This window comes from Podarcis filfolensis (assembly GCF_964270895.1).
Source record: "Podarcis filfolensis genome assembly, chromosome: 3".
NCBI classification, from domain to species: Eukaryota; Metazoa; Chordata; class Lepidosauria; order Squamata; family Lacertidae; genus Podarcis; species Podarcis filfolensis.
In genome coordinates this window covers 55,885,384-55,907,728 of record NC_139606.1, presented here as the reverse complement: position 1 = coordinate 55,907,728, position 22,345 = coordinate 55,885,384, and the positions used below count along the sequence as shown (strand labels likewise).

Genomic DNA, 22,345 nt, shown 5'->3' with positions numbered 1-22,345 from the left:
AAATGGACTTCAGAATCACGTGAAGCGAAATTATTTTCATTCTTACATATGGATATTTAACCTATAAAATGATACCATGCTACTTAGAATTGTGTTACAAAAGTGTACAAAAAAAATTGGACAGACAAGCACTTGCCATTTCATCATGTGTAGATTTGGGGCACAATCTAACCAAAGTTGATTATTTATGTGAGAAATAAATACAAGCTAAGTACCTTTAAATCCCATTGATTTCAATGACAGAGATTTAGGAAAGTGCTCAACTCTCTCTCTGAAATTGATGGGTTTAAAATTTACTTAATTGATGGGTTTAAAATTTACTTAATTTGGGTTGGATTATACCCTTTGTTTTTTAAAATAGCATGTCTGTTAATCGGCTTTAATATTACCAGGTTTAAATGATATAATGTAAAAAAATACCTCTCAACATTCATAGAGCTCTTTTTAATCCAGATATGGAACGCTAATTTAAAAGCCTATTGTGAGCCTTTGAAAAATTGTAGAACTAGCATTTAAATGTGGCAGTAAGCATTTTAACAAGATCAAAACATAAACTTGTGAGGTACAGCCGGGAATAACATTGAAAAATCCTTCTGGTTTCCATCTCAAATTACTGTTTACATGGATTTTCATTGAAGCCAACTCTGCATTTCGGCCTCTGGATTTAGGAGTGTGAGCAAACAAGACAGCATGTTTATTTATTGTTTACATCTATTAGTTGCTTCCCAACCAAGTCCCCCAAGCAGAGTACAATAGAAGCATCTAAAACAAACATCAAGACAGAACGCAAGTAGAGCAATCAAATGTCACAATAAAGCCCAGACCCAGCACAGAGAATACAAACATGTTATATCACCATACTCAGATTGCCAAAGGGCATAGGGGGAGCTAAGAACAATCTCAAAGGGCTAAGATTTTTTTAAAAAATATATGAGAAGACAGAACAATGTCAAAACTAGTAACATCTATCTTTAGATCAATCTTTTATTATTATTATTATTATTATTATTATTATTATTATTTATACCCCTCCCTCCCCAGCCAAGGCCGGGCTCAGGGCGGCTAACAAGCAATAATAAAAACAAGTTGAAAAAATACAACTTAAAAACAAGATTAAAATACAACATTAAAACATTGAAATATTAAAATGCAGCCTCATCACAGGAGGAGAAAGGAAAAAAGAGGGGGAAGGAATCAAATTGACTCCAAGCCAAAGACCAGGCGGAACAACTCTGTCTTACAGGCCCTGCAAAAAGCCACTAAAAATAAAATAAACCCCCAAAGTTATTAAATATGTTGAAATATATTGCTAAGATGTTAAATGACATGGGATAATAAAAATGTCTTTGCCTGGTGCTTGGAAAATATGTAGGTGCCAGTTAGGGCTCTCTCTGGAAAGAGTATTCTACAACCCAGGCGCCATGATGGAAAAGACTCTCTGCATCATAGCCACCATAAATTGTTGGGGCACTCAGAGAACCTCCATTGATCTTTTCCAAGTAGGTGCCTATGGCAGACCCTCCAAGTGTCCCTATTTTCCAGGGATGTGCCTGATTTAGAGAAGCTGTCCTGGTTTCTGATTTGATCCTGGAAAGTCCCACTTTTCCTTAGGATGTCCCTATTTCCATTATAGAAATGTTGGAGGGCATGGAGTTATCCGACCCCTGAGCTGTCTGAAGGCAATCCTGCATACGGAAGTTCTTTTTAATGTTTAATGTTCTATTATGTTTTTATATATGTTGGAAGCTGCCCAGAGTGGTTGGGGCAACCTAGTAAGATGTGTGGGGTATAAATAGTAAAATTATCATTATGCAATGAGACATTTCTATTTTCATCAGAGAAATTACTGGATGGTATGTTATAAGAAGAGGTGTTCGTTTAGGTCCTACTGAGGTCCACAGCCATGCTGGGCTTTACAGCTCAAAACCAGCACTTTAAATTGGGCTTGGAAATGAATCAGAAACCAAGGGAGCCCAAACAGTCCTGATTAGAACTTTGGCTGTGTTATTCTGAACCAGCTGAAGTTTCTAGACCACCTTCAATGGCTGTCTTCAAAGGCACCAGTCCCATTCTCCCAGAGCCTCACCTGATTTAGATGCAAAGGAGAAGCAGAGTTGGATACCATCTGCATACTCATGGCATCCCTCAATCCATCGTTTTATTTGTATGCCACCTTTCCATAGTCAAAACCCTGCTCTAGGTGGCTTACAACATATAAAAAGTTCCATAACTACAAACAATACAAAAGTAGTCATAAGCATCAAAAAGTAAAAAACCAAGAGGAGAAAAGTTTAGCATGCAAAGCTCCACCAGCACCACCGATTCCTTCAATATCATGAGGGAAGAACTGTGCCTTTAAAATCTGTCTTCCTTGTGGCTCTTAAGACCTTAAAGCTCTTAAGACAGCAGAAAATCTGTTGTTCTTGGAAAGTAGTCACCATAACCCATTGCTTCATAGCTGGCCTGTTTGTAATCCAGACACCTGCTGTCTGCTGGCAAAGTGAGGTCCGCTGGTTCCGTAGAGCTGGACGGTCCCTCGCTGGTCCAGCCCTCCCCAGCCCAAGAACTTCTTAAGAGAGTTTTCCCCTAAAGAGCCCTTAGGCATGTCTCTTCCCTGTTGAGTTGGGTGTTTATTTACATATCACAGTTTTAAAACCCTGCCTTTTTGACAAAGAGCCCACAAGGCGGTGTTATGTTTTAAAAACCAAGAACAAACATAGACACTCCCCCAGATATGTTTTTATCTGTGAAGGATGAACAACACAAAGAGAAGAAGAAAGACTCCTATCCAGCCACGACCACTGCAGGCTGGTATAGTGCCCGCAGAAGCTAAGGTTGTAGGTCCATAGCAGCCCATCCTGTTTTAGAACCCATGACCAACATAGCACAGCCACAAAGTGCAATTCAATTTGGAAGCAACTATTTTGGGAAGGCTGGTAGCATGGCTTATATGCGGGTGCAGCAAGCTGAATTTACTTCTTGGGGAACCTGATTTGCTGTTTCCATCCTACTGTTCCGGTCCATGTCCCAAATCAGTGTGCAAGTTTTTGTGTTCTTCAAAACTCTTCATCAGGCTAGAATGTCAACAAAGCAAATCAGGTGTGTATCAGGTGTGTGTGTGTGTGTGTGTGTGTGTGTGTGTGGAGTAGAAGGGGAAAAGAAATGACTGGTGGTAAAGTTATGAGACTGTATATTGTAAGAATCCTAAGGTGGAATGTGCATGTGTTGTCACCACATGTTACAATACCAATCTCTGCCCGATGCAGCCAGCTTGAAGACTTCTGTACTCATGTCCTCAGTGGCTACCCAGTTCAAAGGAATCATTGACTTATTTACTCCCCGCCTCTCTCTCCCTCCCTCTCTCTCTATTGGGGATGGATCAAACTGTCAGTTTTTGTTTTCTTAGTTTCTCATTGTTCCAATCTTAAATTCAGTTTTCTGCAACAATTCATGAGTTGTTGTTCTTGTTGTTTTAAAAATAAAAATCATGGAAATTCATCATTTTAATGTGAATTGCTCCAAATTTTGGTATGCCTAACATGCATGTTTGCAAAGCATTTCCCCCCTAATATGATGCATTTTATGTGTTATTTTATTAACATATGCATTTTAAAGCACACTAATCCTAGCTTATGCATTTATGTACATATTACTTGTCTGGAGGATTGCATTGCAAAATTCAGAGATGAGAGAATGTTGAGGGATGGGCTTTTTCTTTGCCTATGGTTTCGTAAGGTACAAATTTGGTAGGATCACCTTGAAATGTGAACTGAATTGAATTTCTCCTCCATTCCCATCCTGTGCTGAGGCCTACTGCCATATCACATTAAGTATCTTAAATATGTGGGGGGACCTTCAAATTACCTAGCACCAAATATATGAAAGCTTAGTAAACATATGTTTTTTTCCTGAGGCAGACCTCCTATTGCTACAAATCAGTTTATTTCAGTCCATGGTGTAAATGAAAAAGAACCACAGACATTTATTGTGTTCAATGGGACTTTTTCCCGGGTAAGTGCATACAGGATTAAACCCCGCATATACAGTAAATATGAATGTGTTGTTTAAGTAGCATTGTGCGAACTCAGTTCTGACATTCTATTCTGCGTTCCTTGTAAGCTTTAATATGTCCCATATGTTTTGCTTTTTGGAGAGGAATGACAAAACCTGCAGTTTCACACCTGATCAGGAGCATTTCTGGAAGAGAAAAACAAATGGGGAAAAAGATTACTACAAATTTAAAAAGTGTACCCTAATATATTGACTTGTGCAAATTGCTGTAAAGTTTAGAAATAGCACATAACATTTAGATTTTTCTGCACTTACTCTGCCACCTAGTGTTTATGCAGTTAAAGTGTTTTTATATAGCATTCCCAATGATGCATTGCACAACAAACCCTTGTTTCCCTTGTTTCCCACTAGCATATACTTACCAAGGAACCATGTGGAACTTCCAGCCCTTGGAGAGGGGTTCAGCCTTCTTCGGTGCTGAGTTCTCATCATCAGCTAAAGATCCATCTATTTATCCAGGCCTTTGGAACATCCTGGTATCTATGCAAGGTTAGTTGTATTATGCAACCTGCTGCTGGACTGTTTCTATGATGTGCACCATTATTATTATTATTATTATTATTATTATTATTATTATTATTATTAAATTGCCCTATACCTGCAGGTCTCAGGGAGGTTCACAGGATAAAATCACAATATAAAAACACAGAATACGTAATCAAAATAAAAAAACAAGAACCCAATAGCCACCCGCAAAACACATTTTATAAAAATGCAGCAGCACATGTTTTACAAGTCCATCTTTAAAAAAAAGTGTGAGATGGCTCTTTAAAAGTATGTTTCAGACTTGAAAACTATTTAAATATTTTCTCCTACAGTATATGTTCCACAAACTGTACAATGTTTAGGACACCTGCGTGCCATTTAAAGAAACCAGCTCACATAAAGAAGAGATGCTGAACTACAATAATTAAAAAAGGCTTGACTTTTAGAGCGCTTTCATAGTGGGATGGCTCTAGACTTGGTCATGCTTAGAGTAGACCCACTGAAATGAACCGTACTTTAAGCATGTGTGAGTCTGGATCCAACCCATCTTTGCTACAAACTAAAATTACACTCCCTTTGTTTTCTATTACAGAAGAGGCTACACAAGTCCACTGAAATAAATAGGACTTGATTTCAAGATGCTCTAGGCATCTGGATCCAACCCATTTCACTTTATTATTATCACTGCTGGCCATCATTGCATTGAGGTAGGAAATGAACAAAAATGCAAGTGTCTCTTGTTAAAGCAGCTTTAGATATTATATTGAATGCAAAGCCTTTATAGTGGTAGTGGATGTGTAGCATGGTAGTGATGCTCACCTGACCTTCAGCTGGTCATGTTGCTGCTGCTGACTGGGAAGAGGAGATCAGCATGGGGCAGATGCACCAGCGGCGCCAATCTGGCAGCCCCACAGTGCTTGTGCCCCACAGTGCCCTTGCCCTACCCCTTTTGCCTCTTGGTAAGCAGCAGCCGCAGCATGACAGATCAGCGGTAAGGTGAGTCCTGCCACTTTCTCACATCATCTGCCGCTGATTAGTAGACATTTTATGTTCTGCAAATTCATATGGGGAGAAAAAGCCTGTTACTAAGTATTATGTTATTGCTCCTTTTCAATGTTCAAGGCCTGTTTATAATTGTTTCTGAATACATTTAACAGTCCAGCAGTAATCGCTACACAACTGAAATTAATTCTGCTTTCAAAAATATATGTCAATCTCAGAAGAAGTTTGTCTGTGTCAATGATTACCCAAATATATGAAAAAGACTGATAATTACATTTTTATTGAAAAGGAAAATTCATGTTGTTAGCAGTGGATACATATTAAAATGATAAATTATGTCCCACTAGGGGGAGTTGCAACATAAAGAGATTTCGATCCATATTCTGGTATAGTATTATTAATGTGTGTGTGTGTGTGTGTGTGTGTGTGTGTGTGTGTATTGTAAGCTGTGATCTCCACAAACTGCATTTATTTTAGTTTTCAACTTCTGCTACTGCCTGGTTTGTACATTGAGGATAATGAAACAGGCCTACCTTACATGCACGTTTTGAAAGGCTGCTGTAAACATCAAGTTACAAAATGAAACAATTTGGGATTCCTGTCCGTAAAACCTACTTCCTGCACTGTTTGGTCTTATGAATAATGATTTTGCAGCCCTGATCACAATGAGTTCAGTCCAGAAATGTCTGTGTGCTAATCAACAATCAGACTAGCATACAAAATAGCATACAGTAAGACTTGTGTCCAAAAGAATGCTTATTAACCATCCTGTCAGCACATGGAGTTAAGCATGTGCAACAAGATTTTCCCTACTCTCCTCCCTGCCACCCCCACAATCTGTTTTGCCTCCCCCCCCCCCCGCTGCAAGCAAATTTGGGGAGGTTGCGGAGAGGCAAAGGAGTTGTGCAAGTGGGAATCCTTGCCAGGGCTGAATTTAGGTTTGATGAGGCCCTAAGCTACCTAAGGCCCTAAGGTAATGGGGCCCTTTATATGTCCAGCTGTCCTTTGTCAACAACAAATTGTAACAAATGGTTGCTGTTTCTTGTGTTGAATATATGGTAATTTATGAACCTAATAGGTATCTAGATGTGTGCCATTTGCATACGTTGTCATGCAACCAGTCCATGCAGAATGTAGGCACCCTATATATAGAAATGAGCAAACCAGTGATATTTTAGGGAGCAGGCTAGCAGGCAGGGCCCATTACTTACGTCATAGGAGCCTATGCAACACAAAACACTGTTGCTGTATGTAGGTTTTTTGCAACTGTACATCCAGTTTTCTTTCCCTTTAATTTTTTTGGGGCCCCCAAGAGAGTGGGGCCCTAAGCTGTAGCTTGTTTAGCTTATACGTAAATCTGGCACTGATCCTTGCACTGGTCGAACAGTTGCTTAGTGCTGCTTTCAATACAAGGCTAAGGGTGCAATCCAACCCCTGGCTGCTGCCTAGGGAGAGGGGGTGCTTAATGGAGCAGTGGAACTACTGCCATGTTCACAGCACTGCTGTGGTCCCTGGCCAGGGTTGGAGGTGGTGGTTGTGGGGGGAGGCAAATCACTGTGCCAGCCTGGAGCTAGTGCAGTGATTAGGCTTGGATCAGGCCTAGTTTCAAGATTTGATGGCAGTTGGGGATCCAAGGGATGTGGATCCAAGGGATTATGGGCGGACTCAGTCTCTCACCCTTCCTGCCCTGGGACAACCTGTTTTGGGACTTTCATTTGGTTGCTGCCAGCAGTGACCTGATGTTGGGAAAGATTGAGGGCACAAGAAGAAGGGGACGACAGAGGACGAGATGGTTGGACAGCAGTCACGAAATTAAAAGATGCCTGCTCCTTGGGAGAAAGGCGATGGCAAACCTAGACAGCATCTTAAAAAGCAGAGACATCACCTTGCCAACAAAGATCCGTATAGTTAAAGCCATGGTTTTCCCAGGAGTGATGTATGGAAGTGAGAGCTGGACCATAAAGAAGGCTGATCGCCGAAGAATTGATGCTTTTGAATTGTGGTGCTGGAGGAGACTCTTGAGGGTCCCATGGACTGCAAGAAGATCAAACCTCTCCATTCTGAAGGAAATCAGCCCTGAGTGCTCACTGGAAGGACAGATCGTGAAGCTAAGGCTCCAATACTTTGGCCACCTCGTGAGAAGAGAAGACTCCCTGGAAAAGACCCTGATGCTGGGAAAGATGGAGGGCACAAGAAGAAGGGGACGACAGAGGACGAGATGGTTGGACAGTGTTCTCGAAGCTACAAACATGAGTCTGACCAAACTGTGGGAGGCAGTGGAAGACAGGAGTGCCTGGCGTGCTCTGGTCCATGGGGTCACGAAGAGTCGGACAAGACTAAACGACTAAACAACAACAGCAGTGATTTCAGCAGGCAGGAGGGGAAGCTCTACTGCTGGAGGATGCAAGGGATGGGTGGAGGAACGCCACCCAATTCAATACCACTTCCAAGCTCAGTGGAAAACATTGTGGCCGGTGGCCATTGAAACTCTTAACCTCCATGAGTTTGTCTAATCCTCTTTTAAAGCGACCCAGTTTAGTGGCCATCACTTCATCTCTTTGTCCTGAATTGTTCAACATTTAGATTCAATGAATGGCGCTAGGTTCTAACTTTATGAGAGAGGGAGAAAAACTTATCTTTCTCCTCGCTATGCATAATTTTATACAAATCTATCATGCCCCCTGCCTTTTTTTCTAAAATAAAAAGCCCCAAGTGCTGTGACCTTTTCTCAAAGGAAAATTGAATGATGCATTTGCTATCTGAGCATCTCAGAACATCATCATATATTGCTGAGGGGATCAGAATAAAAAGTAAACAATTACTCCAACAGATTACCTACCAAGAAAATAACAGGATCATGAACAACTCTGAACCTGGATTTATAAAACAAAACATCCCATGAGATTCTTTTTTCAGTTAGTGTAATCTTTTGAAGCCACACTCTATAAACAAACTTCTGTTGAAAAAAGTGACAGATAAGGTGATCAATAGGGCATTTCTCTATCTTCTGTTCTTTGGATTTTTGTTGCTTGTGGTTTTTTTAAAAAAATCAAAGCAAATAATTAATCATTATTTGAAAATGTATCTAAATAGAAGCTGTGGAAAATAGTCTTTGACTCTAACTTTTTCAAAGGTTGTGAATGTCTATTATCATGAAATAAATCGTAGAAAATGTTATTTTTAAAGCTACTGGCAGTTTTTACACTTCAAATAATCCACTTTCGTTAAGAAAACAGAAACAACATTATCTGATAAAAACAAAGAATGCTGCCTTGAAAGCAGTACATTCTCCAGTGAGTAAGTATGCATTTACTTATAAAATACGTTTTAAAATTAAATTCTATTAAATGTAAAACATGTAAAAAAAGGCTTGTTCAAAATACTTACGTGATTTACATTAAACTAATCAGTGCAAAACGATATCTAGGAAGATAAAGCTTTTAATATGATGTATCTAAGCTACAAAGGATAGAATTTTGGAGCATGTAATTATAATACATAAAAAGTAAAGGTAAAGGATCCCTGGACAGTCAAGTCCAGTCAAAGGTGACTATGGATTGCAGCACTCACCTCGCTTTTCAGGCCAAGGGAGCTGGCATTTGTCCGTAGACAGCTTTCTGGGTCATGTGGCTAGCGTGACTAAACCGCTTCTGGTGCAACGGTACACCGTGACAGAAGCCAGAGTGCAAGGAAACACAGTTTACCTTCCTGTCGCAGCGGTACCTATTTATCTACTTGTGCTGGTATGCTTTTGAACTGCTAGGTTGGCAGAAGCTGGGACAGAGCAACGGGAGCTCACACCATTGCACAGATTTGAACCGCCGACCTTCTGATCAGCAAGCCCAAGAGGCTCAGTGGTTTAAACCACAGTGCCACATGCGTCCCTGTATTTATAATATGCAGATATGATAACACCTGTGTGTGTGAATGTGTGTGTGTGTATATACCCATATATGCAAAGATGGAGCCAGCAGTAGTATGCTTTCTTCATTTTCAGTTTTGTATGGCTTTAGAATTGCTGCTGGAGCTGGACAGTGGCCAAACCTATCGCTTTAGCCCTTCTGCACATGCGGAGACAGATCCTGAAGGGCAACTGTGTACTTATTTTATAGGCAATTTCATCTAATTGAATTTAGAAGCAGGATCTTACATGATTTCACATTGCGACTTTAACCAAGCAATCAATCTGGCTAATTTGAAAGTGTAGAGATACACAAATGGTTGGTTGACTGATGATCGAAGTTCACAATGAGATTATGATCGAGGTGGCAATAAATCATCATGCTACATTTTATTGCACACATACTGCCCTATAGGTAAACAAAGGAGAGATGTGTTCATTGATGGATAACAATGTGTTTTTTGTTTTGAAATCTAGAAGGTACCTGAGAACATCATCATCATCATGAAACAAGGAGTCAGGCAGCAAAGGCTTCAATCTAGTCATGCTTACAGTAGATCCACTGAAATCAATGAGACTTAAGTTAAAACCATTGGGTTGTATCCAGTCTCAGTCCTACTCAAATAGATGTACTGAAATTAATGGGCATGACTATTGTAAGCCCATTAATTTTTTGGGGTCTGTCTCAATAAAAGTTAGTTGGACACAATGCACTGATTTGAGCGAGTCTGTTGTAAGCATGACTAAGTCTGGACTCAACTCATAATACCTACTGAGTTTCAGAACAGTCACCATTCTAAAATACTATTATTATTATTATTATTATTATTATTTATTCATTTTTTTATCTTGTCCTTCATCTGAAGATCACAGAGCAGTTCACGACATAAAAATACAATATTGGGGGGGGGGGGGAATACGTAACAGGAAAATAAATAAAAACAAAACTCATTAACCCTTCTCCCACAAACACATTTAAAAGGTCATATGGTATATTCAGCCAAGAGCCTGGTTACCCATCCTTATCTGGGTTAGATACTATGTGTTGTTCCTCTGAAAAGGCTGAATCCAGTTCTAAGTTTCTATGCAGTATCCAGTGATGACTCTGGGCGAACAGAAGCATTTCCATTTGCGCAAACTGGACCATCTGATTTCTGCTGATCCCACCTACCCAATGCAGCACCATGTGTCTCCCAAGAGCTTCTTCTGAGGGTTGTGGGACCCTCTGGAACAGAATGGGATAAGGTACAGAGAATATGATAAACAGGTGCTTAGGGCTGATGGAAACAAGGTTGAGAAAGGCTGGAAGAGGGGGCTGCCATTGCTGGTGGTGGGATGGGTGAAAATGGAGGACCAGACTATGGGCATGCAGAAACACTTCTGCTAGTGAAAGCCACCACTGGATGCAACCCTCCTGCTTTCAACCTGAAAGCCACTGTGTAGTTGAATGACACTTCAAGACCCATTGTTCTGGTTTTCATTTTTTTAAAAAATGGTGCAGAAACCAGGAATGGAACATAACAAATATACTACTATAGGTCAGGACTGGGGAACCATTCTTGGCCCAAGGGCTGCACACTCATCTGGGAGCCAGTTGCCAGGGGTGGGTGGGGCTTGCCGTAAAAGGCAAAGCAACAATGTAAATTTTAGACTTGTTTCTACAGACATCTGCACACCCTTCTGCATCCAGGCAAGTAAAAAGCATTACCAGAATTCAAGCACACATTCTAACCAGGGAAAACCCGAAGAGGGTGCAAAGCAGGCCTGGTGAGGGATGCAACCTTAGGAGAGGGAATGTGGCTGGGGAGAAGGTGAAGCTTGGGAGACTCCCAGTGACAAGACTGAGAGAAATGGAGGTCTGTGTTTGGTCCCCGTGCTTGAGGTTTCCCCTCCCCTGCTGTAGGGCATATACAGAACTATGGAAAGTTGTGCAATAGTCATCTCGCTCTTCCTGAGTTTCAGTGTTTAATTGTCAAGTCCAAATGACACCGAAAGCTTACATTCTTTACCTTCAGTGTTTTCCCAAGCCTACACGAACAGATGTTAGAAACGACGAATAAAGCGTGACTTCACAATTGCTTAGTTTCTCTGTCCTATTTCTCTTGGTATTCTGCGCCTTATGGACGCATCTGTTACTCTGATTTCATGCTTCCATTTGTTCTCTCTCACTTCTTCAGACTGTTGGGCAACAACCACAGTTACATTTGGGAAATGGCTCTGTGATGTGGTTTCCAAAACTCGGCTCAGCATTTCTCCACCAGCTTGACAGATCTATCCGCCGAGGCTGAGCTAAACACTATTGCCAGTCAATGGTAATTGTGTGTCTAATACAGAACACGGAACTTGGATGATCAGCAATTTCAAAACAGATTCCAAGGATTCTGCATTCTTGCTGTCCTCTGGGTCTCTCCCCCCCCCCCCCCCGCAACAAAAAATTATAAATAAACAGCACTTGCAGTATTGGATTAGTAAACAGACTGCTTTCCCATTTAAAATGAGATTTATTTCACAGCAACCACCACCATGCTTTTCTCCCCATTTAATAGGAAACAAACATCTGCCAGATTCAATTTGTTTTAGTCCTTTGAAATGGGCATAGCTTAATAATTTAAAAGTACTGAGGATGAGAGAATGGGCCTGCTGTCAAACTCTTAAGTTCAGGCAGTGAATCTCTCTAGAGTAAATGGATCAATTCCAACCTCTGATAAATGCACACAAAACAATGGCCATTTAAAACTAATATCACAAATATGTTTCTTAGACACATGAATCTTAGTAAAGATTTTGGAGATTAGAAACAAAGAGTCTGGGACTTCTTGTAAATGCACAACCCCCCTAATGATGCAAGATTTACTAGCCGCTCTGTTTAATCTAACTAACAAAATTCCTAGCCTAGCCATATATGATTTAAACTTTCTGATTGGCAGTAATTTCTAGAATGCATATTCAGGATAATTTACTAAGGGTTAGCATCCTTTAGCCACCTTGTTACATCTTCATCCACTAGCTGTACATCTTGTTGGAACATTTTTTCTTTTCTGTCCTGTGATTTTCAGTAGTTTTTATTACCCCCCCCCCTTTGCAGGATTTAAGAACCTCTGTTTCTGTTTAAAAGCACTCATCGAAAAAAGCACTGCAGGCTGCATGACACATGCTGTCAAATGTGGAGAATGTCAGTCATTTATTTTTCGGCTTTTAAAAAGCCACCAAATAACATGATTCAATGTGGCTCCTTTGTTCTCTCACAATGCAGTATTTCATGCTGAATGAAAAGTACAGATGTATTTTAGTGGTCCTGGTTGAAATATATATGGAGCCATTAGCAAGACATCCATTGACTTGGACATGCAAACTTCTACAGCAGCATTCAATCTAAAAGGTCATTGTGCTATGAGTTGATTCCTGCTTGCCTTCTAAGAGTTGAATTTGTCTCCAATAACACTTGAAAAAGGGCTACATTCTGGTTCACATCCATGCTCTTAGGATCCAAAGACATTAATAGAAGGAGTCGTCTTCTACACTACTCAGTCAGACCCATTTTCCTTCAAGACTTGGCATCTGCACCATCTGGTTTTCATGCATTTGTCTCAGCCATTCCTTTTGTAGGCAGCTTGCATGCCCTGGGCTCATACCCTGAAACATTTCTCTGATGGAAATATGGATGTCCCATTCCATAATGATAATTCTACTATTTATACCCCACACATCTTACTGGGCTGCAACATATATAAAAACACAATAAAACAGTAAAAAGAACTTCCGTATACAGGATTGCCTTCAGGTGGCTCGGGGGTCAGATAACTCCATACCCTCCCACATTTCTCCAGTGAAAATAGGGACATCCTAAGGAAAAGCGGGACATTCCGGGATCAAATCAGAAACCAGGATGGCTTCTCTAAATCAGGGAAGTCCCTGGAAAATAGGGACACCTGGAGGGCCTGTGAGTACTAGGCAAAGCCCTTCCCTGGCTGCCTATTAGGAAAGGGATAGCTAGCTATGTCACATAAGCAGATAAACAGAAGGTGACATTGAGAGAAGAGCTTGAGGCAAAGTTGATGAGTGCCCTAGACATTGTCCCAAGATTACTTACTTGGGATAAAACTGGGAAAGGTACATGGGGTGGCTACTTGTAAGGTAGCAGGGAAAAGGATAAAAAGCAGTGAAAGCAGAGGCAAGGAAAAGCTGAGATGGGAATCAGAGAAACCGGAAGGGATGCTCACCAATCTCTACCTTCCATCAAATGAAGGATGAGCCAAAAGCTACCATCCTTCCCGACTTTGGTATACGTTCACACAGTAACATTATTGTTAATGTTCAGCTGTGGAATGTGCTCCCACAAGAGGTAGCAATGGCCATCGGTGTGGATGGCTTAAAAAGTTGAGTAGACAATTTCATGGAGGGTAGGTATGCTAGCCATGATGGCTGTGTTCTGTGTCCACTAGTCTGCCTCTAAATACCAGTTGCTGGAAATTACAGAGGGAGGGACAGGAAGCTGTGGCACTTAGGTTCTGCTTGCAGACTTCCTGTGGAGGGTATGGCTGGCCAGTCAGGAATGAAGCAGTTGAATATGAAGTGTAATGGCCAACTACCCAAACAATGCAGCCCCTTTTTTCTGACTTTGCTTTTGCTTTCTTTACCACTGCTGCCATCAATTGCTGAACCTGTCTCCCCTGGGCTAAATAAGACCCAAGTTAGAGGCGGGATATCTGTCTATCATTCCGCCCCAGCCCTGTCAGTCACAGGTAGTATCCATCCACCAGAGATACACAGCAACATTTTGTTGCAAGGTCCCAGTTGTGAAATAGCTAACACAGTTAACTTTCATTGTTTTATACTGTACTTAAAGTGCTCTACAACCTGAACTTTCATTCTTTTTTTGCTAATATTATCCTAAGAGACAGACCATACCAAATCCAGTTTTAAAGATGACAATCTGATGTTGAGAGAGAAAATGAACGAACCATCAAAAAAAGTTAGGCAAGGTCTCTATCCAAGTTTGCAGACAAAACTCTCTTCGGAAAACCTAAAGGGTTTCAGTCAAGTCAGCCAAGAATTATTCGAAAGGTATAAGTTACAGGTAAATTGTTCTCCAGAGACGTATCATGAATGTGTCTGGGAGCAAAGCTCATATATGTAAGATCTGTGCCAATAAAAAGTAACATCAGAAGAGGATGTGAGCTGGCTGTGAGCCCAGGACAACATTCCACTCCCAATGAAACATTGACTTTTGAATTAGGTTCCCTCACAGTGGGGGACTAAGAATGCCGACACACTGACTGTGATTGAACCAGAACAAAACTGGATTAATGGCAGCCTGCAGATGGGTGGGCATCATCTTCTTTTGGAGCCTTCTCAAAATCCAAGCTGCAGACTAACAAAAGTGTGATAAACCTGGTTCAGGCTGAATTTTAATGGATAAGGTTAAACCAGTATGGGGGTGAATTGACATGCTAAATGGAGGTTTATACTATAATGCTCATTTTATTCTGTGGGTTTCATTTTGTTTAAATGCTGCTGTTCATCCCAAGGTTTTGAGATACAATGAGCTAGATGTTTATATAAATGCTTGGAGTTGGAATAATCCAACTGCCTTCTATTAATAGCTATTCCAGCAGGCAGCATGGGAGGGGAAAAACAGAAGAAGGAGCTATTCCTGTGACACAGTTCCATCAGGCTTCGCGTATCCCTCAGTTGTCATCTTGCAACAGCCATTCCATCAGGCTGCATCAGACTGAGGCCACTTTCAGAAGCAAGGTCAATCGATTGCTGGGACCAGCAATTTTTGGCTCCTCCTTTCTTTGAACTCTTTTCATTCCAGCCAATCATCCTATGAAGTACTGCTCTTGAATTTGTATTTTTCCTCCTCCCTTCTAATCTCTTTAACTTTTGTGTTGTGTATTTTAGATTGCAAGTCTGGTGGCAGGGACTATCTTATTATTGATCTTTGTAATCCATTCTGGGAGCTGGTTTTGACTGAAGAGCTTTAGACCGACAAATAAATAATATTGCAGAGTTCTTCACTGCCATGACTAGTGCTATGAAGCCAGGTGAAACCAATGTATAATTCCCGAGGCAATATGATAAATTCAAAGCACCATTACTGAGCATGCACCCACATTTGGACAGAATCCAAGCTTTTTTTTGAATGCTCACTGTGAAAGCTAAAAAGCAATGCAAACCATTTATGAAAATCTGGTTGGAATTTGCCCCTCACTGAATAATGGGATAAATTTCTAAGGATGTTTGTCAAAGTTTTCCTTCCTCTGGGAATGAGGCTTCTAGTTTTCTGCTTCATTTTCAGGTTGCTTCCATATTTTGGTGAGTTTGGGGTTTTCAGTTTACCTTTTCGTGAGGTGGCCAAAAGGTGATCCCCCCACACTTCCAAGAAAAAATGTATTCCACACTCTGCAGTCTTCTTGTATTTCCTCATCTGAAAAAGCCCCATGGGAGGAATTACCTCACAATGTTTCCCCCTGGGCTTTCAAGGGAGTACAGGCACACAGGAAGGCTGCAGAGTGCAGAGCACTGGGGAGATCCTTTGTAGAATGAAAGAAAGGGCACTCACAAACACTTCTTGGTCACCTCAAAAGTACAGTAAGCCTGTACCCCAGACATGAGAATTTCAATGAATTATTATTTTTATTTTTAAAATGCATTTTCTTTTTTCATTATTTGGATTATGTTTTTTTTTTAAATAAAACAAAAAACAAACAAACCCCACAACCCAGTGGAAACACAAAAAGCAAGAGAATAATGGTATATTTAAATTATCAATATCCATGTCTAAAATTAGCTTGTATAGTCATATATGACAACGAAAACTGATTGGATCTAAACTGAAGAGTAAGAAATGCTGGTAAACCTTGGAGAGGGACTGTAGCTCAGTGGAAGAGCACATGGTTTGTCATGCAGAAGGTTGCAGGTTCAATCCCAGGCAATTCCAGTTAAAAGTACCAAGAGCAAAACTCTTGACACCCTGATTAGCTGCTGCTACTCAAGTGTAGGCCAGGGGTAGCCAAGGTGGTCCCCTCCAGATGTTGTTGGAACCCAAATTTCATCATTCCCAAGCAGCTTCAGGTCAGGGATGATGGGAGTTGTGCTCCAACATCTGGAAGGCACAATACTGTCTATCTGTGTTGTAGACACAATAGACTCTAACTTGATATGAGTAAAATTCCTGTTTGATAGTAGGGAGAGGAAGCAAGATTAGTGTTCACCAGACTATTTCAGATCTAACAACTTTAATTCACTGCACCCTTAACATGATTTTTTATCCATAACCTGGAGGGCTAGAAAAAAATGGTGTGCCTAGGTGGTATATTACCTAGGCATGGAAAGAGAATTGGCAATCAATTTCTTGTGGTTGGCAACCCTACATACAAGAACAAAAAAAGAGTTGTTCTTGCTTTAGCAAGTACTCAGTAGCATATTATTTCCATAGCTCTAATACCATTGCTGTTTCTCAATGAAATAGCATATTAAATTTCAGCTTTTAGGAATACATTTGGCAACAGTCTAATTGCAAAAAAATTGAATCAGCAGATGTGCTTAAACTTATTTGAGAAAGAAGCTATCTTCATTAACTCTCCTCAAACTATCACCTGAATTGGAGAGTAGTCGCTTACACTGGGAAATAGATGGAAGTTTAATTGCCTTCTAATGAAAATGGCCTTTTAAAAATGCGTATAGAATTATGGTGGTCAGATTTAGTGCAAGGCAGTTGGTTTTAATAGAGTGCAATCATATGAATGTTTACTTTATTTAGAAGCAAGACTCACTTTGCTTAGTGGGATGTACTCTCATGGAAGGACAGCATGAAAAGGATAATCCAGGCAGTTGGAAATTTAGTCCCTGTGCTGAATAGCTGGGCATATTGTCTTGCTATCTCTGTCTTGCTATCTGGGCATATTGAATCTGACAACAATTATGAAGAAACAGAGATCAATAGTTTTGAGTGCATAAACATAGCTGAGCACGCTAGATCATCCAAAAAGTGAGATTTAAGAATAAACGGTCAAGGTCTCATTATGCTTCACAGGTCTTACTAACATTGTACCTTGAAAGTCCTCTGACTGAGTTGCATCCTGGAAAAAATATTCCATGTGAAAAGGCCAATTCTGAGGCTTTGCTAACATGGTACTGTTTTAGTGACAGGTAGGTAGCCATGTTTGTCTGCCATAGTCAAAACAAACAAACAAACAAAATTCCTTCCAGTAGCACTTTAAGAGACCAACTAAGTTTGTTATTGGTATGAGCTTTCGTGTGTGCATGCACATGAAAGCTCATACCAATAACAAACTTAGTTGGTCTCTAAGGTGCTACTGGAAGGAATTTTTTTATTATGGCAATGTTTGTCATCGCAGTGGTCGAGGTTTTGCTTGTGTGCCATTAAAACAAAAACCAAAAACTAGAAAAGCAGATGTATGCAACTGTGTTTTGTCACTTTATAGATTGCAAATTGCACAAATTAACACAGATTTGTAAATAACCTGATTTTGTAAATAACCATTGTCAGGGAACTGCCATCAGCTCAGAGGCGAGAGGTGGAAGGGCAGTTGTGTTACAGGGAGCCTCCGGAGATCTTGCGAAGCAGTTCTTCCTCTGGCGAGGAGGGAAGCCCCGCCTTCAGTGGGGAAGGGATGCAGACACCAGAAGATGCTAGGGAGAGCCGCAACACCGAGCCTGAGCAAAACGGAGGGGAGGCAAGTCCCCCTTTGCCAACACCCACTCTGCGCAGTAGGTTTGCGAGCAGAGAGGGGAGGAGAAGGATGGGGGTCCAAAGACTGTTATGCTGGGGAAGGTATAAGGACCGCCCACTCCCAGATTCTGCTAGCGACTGAGCAGACATGGACTTCTGACGCTCTGCATTGTAAATAGTTTTGTACAGATAATAAAGCCTGGAAAAGACAGGTTGGAGTCTTGCCTGTTTGCTCTTGGGCAACCACACCAGCACATAACAACCATGAATCAGATAGAACATATCCCCTCTTTTTATTGTTTGCAAGAAAGATTTGGGTAAGGCAGCACTGAGAAAACAATTTATTACCTTGGCCAAACAGGGAACAATAATGATCAAAAGCAGGCTAGTCAACGCTCGTTTCATTTTAGTGTTTGCTTCCCTTAGTAGCACAACTGAAACCTTGCAAATTAAACCTCACATGGTGTCCACACATATTCTTGGGTATTTTCAAATTCAGCTCAGTAGTGCCTCCTGGAAAAGTGGTATGGAAGATAACACTATGCAACAATGTTGGATTCTTGCAGGTTCGATACCCATATGGGACAGCTGCATATTCCTGCATTGCAGGGGTTTGGACTACAGATAATCAGAGTCCCTCCCAACTCTACCATTCTATGAAACTTAATCATGTTATTTCTCTTTATATAGAATATGGTGACAAATGGTGTGTTATAAAATGAAGCCATCTGTTTAAAATTCAAATTTGAAAAAACACTATATGGGATATGGTGTTCAAGAATGGTATTGTCTCTAGATCTTTGGTTAATATATTTCTTTGTAATGAGAGTATTTGTTGTGTTCTGCTCTTCCTTTAGTAAATGTTAAAGAAAAACAACAATTTGCCACCTTTTGTTTATAGCTCTTTTGACATACAATGTAGACATCTGTTAAGTTGATGAAAATCAGTGACTTGGTATTATATTGAGTTATATGCAATCAAATATCTGAGTTATATGCAATCTAATACCCAACAACACCATAAGGTACATAAATGGAAGACTAATGAATGAAATACAGCAGCAATATAATTATTCAATGATTTAGTAGGAAACTTGCAAAATGAAAGAGGCACACACAGCATTTCATTAAAAGTTAGAGATGTGGAATAAAGAGGTCCAGGAAACTCCCAATATAGCTAAAACCATGCGTAGGCAAACTAAGGCCCAGGGGCCAGATTCAGCCCCATCGCCTTCTAAATCCAGCCCACAGATGGTCCTGGAATCAGCGTGTTTTTACATGAGTAGAATGTGTCCTATTATTTAAAACGCATCTCTGGGTTATTTGTGGGGCATAGAAATTCGTTATTTATTCCCCCCCCCCAAAAAAAAATAGTCCGGCCCCCCACAAGGTCTGAGGGATAGTGGACTGGCCCCCTGCTGAAAAAGTTTGCTGACCCCTGGCTAAAATGATAGTCCACTTAAACCAGGCAAAGTTTTACCTATTCAGTGATGGCATCATTTTTCTCTGCCTCTGTTTGGATGACAAACTGAGCAATCACCATAAAGACACAATACTCAGTCATGCTCACATCTGTCGGTACACTCTGCATTAAAGAGGGTATAAAATATTGAACCTCAGTCGGCAAAAAGTGAATTGCTGAGGCCTCCACAAAGCTAAGGCACTTCAAATTCTTGAGATGTGCTCCCCCCACCCCCAATCAGATGGAAGGTACAGCACACCCTTTGTATGTAGAAGGTCCAAGGTTCAACCCGACATATCTTTTTTTTTAAGGACTAAGTAGCAGGTGATGGGAAACTTTGCTTGGAGGCCCTTGAAAGCTATTGTCCACCAAAGTAAATAATATTGGAGACATAGTTGAACTCAGCTTCATATATACCTTTATGTTCAGAAAGATTTGACATACAGAAGAGTCCACTTTAATAGGATATACCAATATTACCACTATGTTGCAGCCACAATGATAAGCACTGAAAATGCTTTAAGCCTATTTGGGGTACAAAATAACTAGAACATCTTTATAAATATTCTTAAAAGTGATATAGCCTTTGCACAACGCTTAGCTATGTATAATACATGCTCTACATCATAATTCTCTATGATGTGTATTAATTGTAATGCATCTCTATATTATTTAGAACAGCCAGCTGCTGAAAAGTGTTCCATCTATTAATATGTATGATGCAGCATTACTCTGACACATTTCTAGCGATCATTTGTAAGGAGGAAAGAATCTCCTTCAGGATTAACTATGGCGTGTGTGTTTAACATTTCAAGATCATTGCACTGCATTGCAAATGTGTCTTTGAAGGGTTTTTAAAAACCCAGCTGAAATGTCTTCATTGCAAAAAGTTTTGATTACTTAAAAATAAAAGTAATCAAAAAACTTTTTGCAGCAGGCATTTTCAAGTGGTGGTAAAATTCACTTTTTTTAGTTGTGGTGGTAGATAGCTACTTTCTTGATGTGGATAAGCTACTTGATCCCTTCCCTGTTTGCAAAGGGAAGGCAGGGGATCCATATGGCTAAATGAATTTGTTGCTACTGTCTTCTTGCTGGAAAACTGGAACTCAAGACAGAGCAGATCACATAAAAGAGGGTCCTCGGTACTTCCACTGCTCCAGTATTGACAGGGCTACAACTTCCATCAGGCTCATTCAGCATGGCCAGTAAAGAGGGGTGATGGGAATTGTAGTTAAAAAACACCAGGAGGGTACATTAGTTCATAGCTGTCAACCGTCCCTTATTTGGCGGGAAAGTCCCTTATCCCAGCGCCGTTTCCCGTTGCTGTCCCTTATTGATGATGTCCCTTAAATTTCCCGGGTTTCAAAGGAAGCAGCTCCTCTCACTCCCTCCCTGCTGGCCAGGGAGGAGGGAGGCTCCAACTGTGCTGCTTGGCTGCGTTGCTCACCCAATAAGGAGTCTAAGAATGACTGGGGGGGTGGAGCTTGCATGCTTTGTGCCGATCAAATCGGCCGCGTTGCCTGGGGACTCGCCTTTGCTCAGCGCTTCCCAGCGGAGAGTTGACGGTGGTTTTCCTTGCTGCATCCCCTTTGCCGGGTTGCTGCGCTGTGGGAACCACCGCTTGAGGCTTCATTTGGCTGCTGGTTGACTAAAATCCCTTATTTTGGCTGCTGGTCCCTTATTTTCAAATCTGTAAGTTGACAGCTATGCATTAGCTACCCCTGCAGTAGATAGTATTTGGAACTATCTTCCATATGTTTTGGAAAACTTGTGCAAAATACGCTGCTTTCGATTTCATGCCATAGGGCACCTTCAATTTCTTTAGTTCCTAATACTGTATCATACTTGGGCAACACCAATTTTTGCTTTGATGATAGGTATCTTCAGTCTCATAAAAAGCAAGGCCAAGATAAGCCACTCTCTTTTTAGCTCTATAAAAGGTCTGCAAGCATTCAAGCCCCTTGAATTCTTCTTCAAGCCAGCGTTCAGAGCCAAGAGACCATGTTGCATCTCTTTCACAAAAATGTATTATTTTAATACTTTTTACAAATTGCAGTGATCTTCTGGGTCACAGAAAGCTGTACTCATGGAGCAGCAGCACTTTCAAGCTATGCTCCAGGAAACCTTGAAATGCCTGGGAAGCTTATCAGGAATGCCTCAATGAAAAGATAATGGTGGGAAATGTCCCTGAAAGGAAGCTTGGTTAGCCATCCAATTGCTGACCCTCCTGTGCAATCTGCAAGACTTCTACTGGCTGCATTCTACAACAAATTGTAGAAGCAGGTGGCGCTGTGGTCTAAATCACTGAGCCTCTTGGGCATGCTGATCGGAAGGTCAGTGGTTCAAATCCCCGTGCATAGCTGTCAACGTTTCCCTTTCTTAAAGGGAAATTCCCTTATTCCAAATAGGATTCCTCGCAAGCAAAGGGAAAAGTTGACAGCTATGTCCCCGTGATGGGGTGAGCTCCTGTTGCTTTGTCTCAGCTTCTGCCAACCTAGCAGTGGCAAAAGCATACCAGTACAAATAGATAAATAGGTACCACTGCGGTGGGAAGGTAAACGACGTTTCCATGTGCTCTGGCGCTCGTCATGGTCATCCGTGCACCAGTAGTGGTTTAGTCATGCTGGCCAGATGACCCAGAAAGCAGTCTGTGGACAAACACCGGCTCCCTTGACCTGAAGCAAGATAAGCGCCGCACCCCATAGTTGCTTTTGACTGGATTTAA

The 22,345-nt window shown here is 41.0% G+C and overlaps 1 long non-coding RNA gene across 1 annotated transcript; it reads right to left on the bottom strand.

Moving 5' to 3' along the window:
• Window positions 1-3,130: 3,130 nt before the first annotated feature.
• Window positions 3,131-6,196, bottom strand: LOC310760361. The gene is made up of 3 exons (XR_014546925.1): window positions 6,093-6,196; window positions 5,377-5,609; window positions 3,131-4,197 (listed from the first exon to the last, which is right to left on the bottom strand). It is a non-coding gene; the product is annotated as an uncharacterized lncRNA (long non-coding RNA).
• Window positions 6,197-22,345: the final 16,149 nt, after the last annotated feature.